The sequence below is a fragment of the Vanessa atalanta genome, unplaced genomic scaffold (genome assembly GCF_905147765.1).
Source record: "Vanessa atalanta unplaced genomic scaffold, ilVanAtal1.2, whole genome shotgun sequence".
In the NCBI taxonomy this organism is placed as follows: Eukaryota; Metazoa; Arthropoda; class Insecta; order Lepidoptera; family Nymphalidae; genus Vanessa; species Vanessa atalanta.
Window position 1 is genome coordinate 15,001 of NW_025920031.1, and position 4,583 is coordinate 19,583.

At 47.4% G+C, this 4,583-nt stretch overlaps 2 non-coding genes across 2 annotated transcripts; both read left to right on the plus strand.

The window, feature by feature from the left end:
• The first annotated feature begins 409 nt into the window (after positions 1 to 409).
• LOC125076776 lies at positions 410 to 2,312 on the plus strand. The gene has a single exon (XR_007120685.1). It is a non-coding gene; the product is annotated as a small subunit ribosomal RNA (ribosomal RNA).
• Positions 2,313 to 2,769: 457 nt separating this feature from the next.
• LOC125076774 lies at positions 2,770 to 2,926 on the plus strand. Its single transcript, XR_007120683.1, has one exon. It is a non-coding gene; the product is annotated as a 5.8S ribosomal RNA (ribosomal RNA).
• Positions 2,927 to 4,583: the final 1,657 nt, after the last annotated feature.

The window sequence follows — 4,583 nt, forward strand, 5'->3', positions numbered from 1 at the left end:
GTCGATCCCAATGTTTTACGATAATAATCGTTGAACAATACATACGTACACGTCGTGTGCGAAGTGTTATTTTGAAAAAAAAACTCGATCTCGTTTAGAACGTTCGAATTCGTGACCGTTATGTGTCATTATGTGAAGACGCCTCCGCCGCCGCCGCCGCCGCCGCTGTCGTCGCGTTATATATTATAGCGCACGCGCGCGCGCGTGCTTAAAGCGCGTTTGTGTCTCATATAAATTTTTATAAGAGTCAACCGTTAAAATCTATCGCGTCTAACGCGATCGACGATACGGTGAGACGCTCGTTTCATACTGTGCGTATATTGTACATGCATGCATAAGTTTGTGTGTATTTTATATGCGAATATGAAACGAGAAGAGTAATTGACGACTTCAACAAGTCTCGGTTAGCTCCCTGGTTGATCCTGCCAGTAGTTATATGCTTGTCTCAAAGATTAAGCCATGCATGTCTCAGTGCAAGCCGTATTAAGGCGATACCGCGAATGGCTCAATATATCAGTTTTGGTTCCTTAGATCTTACTCAGTTACTTGGATAACTGTGGTAATTCTAGAGCTAATACATGCAATCAGAACTCTGACCAGTGATGGGATGAGTGCTTTTATTAGATCAAAACCAATCGACGGAGGGCGTCTCGTCCGAAGTCGTTAATTTTGATGAATCTGGATAACTTTTGCCGATCGCATGGTCCAGTACCGGCGACGCATCTTTCAAATGTCTGCCTTATCAACTTTCGATGGTAGTTTCTGCGACTACCATGGTTGTCACGGGTAACGGGGAATCAGGGTTCGATTCCGGAGAGGGAGCCTGAGAAACGGCTACCACATCCAAGGAAGGCAGCAGGCGCGCAAATTACCCACTCCCGGCACGGGGAGGTAGTGACGAAAAATAACGATACGGGACTCTTTCGAGGCCTCGTAATCGGAATGAGTACACTTTAAATATTTTAACGAGGAACAATTGGAGGGCAAGTCTGGTGCCAGCAGCCGCGGTAATTCCAGCTCCAATAGCGTATACTAAAATTGTTGCGGTTAAAAAGCTCGTAGTTGCATTTGTGCGCCGCGCTGTCGGTGCACCGCATCCGCGGTGATACTGACACGTCTGCGGAGCATATCGTCGGTGAGCCGGCGGTAAAACGCCGGTTCAATATCAAAATCCTATCGCGGTGCTCTTCAGTGAGTGTCGAGATGGGCCGACAATTTTACTTTGAACAAATTAGAGTGCTCAAAGCGGGCTCAAAATGCCGCTTGAATATTTCGTGCATGGAATAATAGAATATGATCTCGGTTCTATTTTGTTGGTTTTCAGAACTCCGAGGTAATGATTAATAGGGATAACTGGGGGCATTCGTATTGCGACGTTAGAGGTGAAATTCTTGGATCGTCGCAAGACGAACATCAGCGAAAGCATTTGCCAAAGGTGTTTTCATCAATCAAGAACGAAAGTTAGAGGTTCGAAGGCGATTAGATACCGCCCTAGTTCTAACCGTAAATATGTCATCTAGCGATCCGCCGACGTTACTACAATGGCTCGGCGGGCAGCTTCCGGGAAACCAAAGATTTTGGACTCCGGGGGGAGTATGGTTGCAAAGCTGAAACTTAAAGGAATTGACGGAAGGGCACCACCAGGAGTGGAGCCTGCGGCTTAATTTGACTCAACACGGGAAATCTCACCAGGCCCGGACACCGGAAGGATTGACAGATTAATAGCTCTTTCTTGATTCGGTGGGTGGTGGTGCATGGCCGTTCTTAGTTGGTGGAGCGATTTGTCTGGTTAATTCCGGTAACGAACGAGACTCTAGCCTGCTAAATAGGCGTCGTCATTTAGGTGTGCTCGATTTCGGTCGAGCAACTCACTGGCGGCGTATTAAAATTCTTCTTAGAGGGACCGGCGGCTTCGAGCCGCACGAGATTGAGCAATAACAGGTCTGTGATGCCCTTAGATGTCCTGGGCCGCACGCGCGCTACACTGAAGGAATCAGCATGTTCTCCCTGGCCTAGAGGCCCGGGCAACCCGTTGAAACTCCTTCGTGCTGGGGATTGGGGTTTGCAATTATCCCCCATAAACGAGGAATTCCTAGTAAGCGCGAGTCATAAGCTCGCGTTGATTACGTCCCTGCCCTTTGTACACACCGCCCGTCGCTACTACCGATTGAATGATTTAGTGAGGTCTTCGGACCGACACGCGGTGGCTTCACGGCCGTCGGCGTTGCTGGGAAGTTGACCAAACTTGATCATTTAGAGGAAGTAAAAGTCGTAACAAGGTTTCCGTAGGGGAACCTGCGGAAGGATCATTAACGTAAATTATCAATCTCGAAAGAGTGCGATAATGAACGATAATAAAATTGTAAAACACAAATATCGACGTTCGGAATGTGTCGTTTCGATGCGAGGACGCGATTCTCACTCTCTCTCTCTCACACAGCAGTGTGTCCGAGTCAGAGTCCAGAGTCGTGTAACGCGTCCTATTCTGATATTTTTCGATGTCGATTTCGAGGAAAGTACGATGTGTTAACGCACATCGTCATCTTCAAATAAAATGTATATTTCTTTTTTTTTTTTTTGTACTTTTTTTTTTTTTTAACTTTTTTTTTTTTTTTTTTTAATTTTTTGAATTTTTCTCTGTATACTAAAAATAAGAGAAAAAAACGAAAAAAAAAAAAAAAATAAAAAAAAAATAAACTCATATCACTGGCGTATAGAATCGTTCGAGTGATCGTAGAAATTATAAAAATAAAACAAATTAAAAACCATTACCCTGGACGGTGGATCACTTGGCTCGCGGGTCGATGAAGAACGCAGTTAACTGCGCGTCATAGTGTGAACTGCAGGACACATTTGAACATCGACATTTCGAACGCACATTGCGGTCCGTGGAGAAACATCCAGGACCACTCCTGTCTGAGGGCCGGCTGTATAAAAATATAAACCACACTGTTCAATGTTTAATGTCGTAATGTCTATTATTTCGTAACCGACTCAATAGACTGACTGACGTTTCTCGAACATATGACGGTATCCGCGTTCGATGTGTTATATTACGTGTTTAAATATACTTAATATAAATCTCGTTCTCGGTCCGTTCAAATATAACAAATACGATGTGTATGTATGTTTACGTTTACATGCGTGTGTGTGTATATATTATTTATATTTTTATATACGCGTTCGTGTGTACGTTTACGTCACGGAGTTTCGTTATGCGACGTCAGAGAGACTGAGAGCGTCGCTCGTCGCCAGACGAGGAGCGCCCATCTCCGACCTTTCGATCGTTTCATTGAGTTGTTCTCGATCAAAGAGGGTAATCGGAGTTTAGGTGATCTCTTCGTCTCGTGATTATCGAGTACGTGCGTTTCTTTTGTTCATACTCTAATGTCAAAATTTCGAATACAAAAGCTCCGCGATCGTTACGACGTATACGAGACGAACGTGTTTATATGATGTGTAAATAAAGCGCGCTCGCATCGTTGAACGTGATGACATCGAAACATTCGTATATATATATATATATTGTATATATATCGAGTAGGCGGACTCGACGTCCGAAGAGCGCGTCGACGCCGACGTCGGAACGATCGGAATGAAAATTCTCTCTCGTCTCGACGAAAGCGGCGCCGTCGCGTTGACGGATATCGCGTCTGCCTCGTTTTTTTTATCGTTGGCCTCAGATCAGGGAGGATCACCCGCCGAATTTAAGCATATTAGTAAGCGGAGGAAAAGAAACTAACCAGGATTTCCTTAGTAGCGGCGAGCGAACAGGAAATAGCCCAGCACTGAATCCCGCGGTTGTAACGATCGCGGGAGATGTGGTGTTCGGGAGGTATCGCTTTCTCGTCGTCGCCACTCCTGTCCAAGTTCGTCTTGAACGGGGCCGTTTTCCCGTAGAGGGTGCCAGGCCCGTAGCGACGGAGCGAGACGGCGAGAGGTACGCTCCTCAGAGTCGGGTTGCTTGAGAGTGCAGCCCTAAGTGGGTGGTAAACTCCATCTAAGGCTAAATATTACCGCGAGACCGATAGCGAACAAGTACCGTGAGGGAAAGTTGAAAAGAACTTTGAAGAGAGAGTTCAAGAGTACGTGAAACCGTTCAGGGGTAAACCTGCGAAACTCGAATGAACGAACGGAGAGATTCATCGTCATTCGACGGCGTACGGGCGCGCGCCTCGATGTCTCATACCTCCCCTCGCGGGTGCGTCGTGGGGCACGGGTCGCGTCCGTCGACGTTCGTCGACGGCGTGCACTTCTCTCTCAGTAATACATCGCGACCCGTTCGATGTCGGTCTAAGCGCCGTTCGGGAGTCCAGTCGTCGTGTTCGCGCACGTCTATTGGACCGTGACGGTGGCCGACCGGCCGTCGGACGGTAGTACAAAATCGTACTTATAATACGAATCGCGCACGCGTCTCACGCGCGTCCGGCCCGACGCAAGCGAACGTCGTTTGTCGATGTCCTGCCCGAGTGCGGACGTCGACGCGGCGCTGCTGTCGTCGCTGCCGTGTTGTCTCGGACTGTGCGCGTATCCGTCTGCGATGATTCATTTTCGGGCACTCGCAGGACCCGTCTTGAAACACG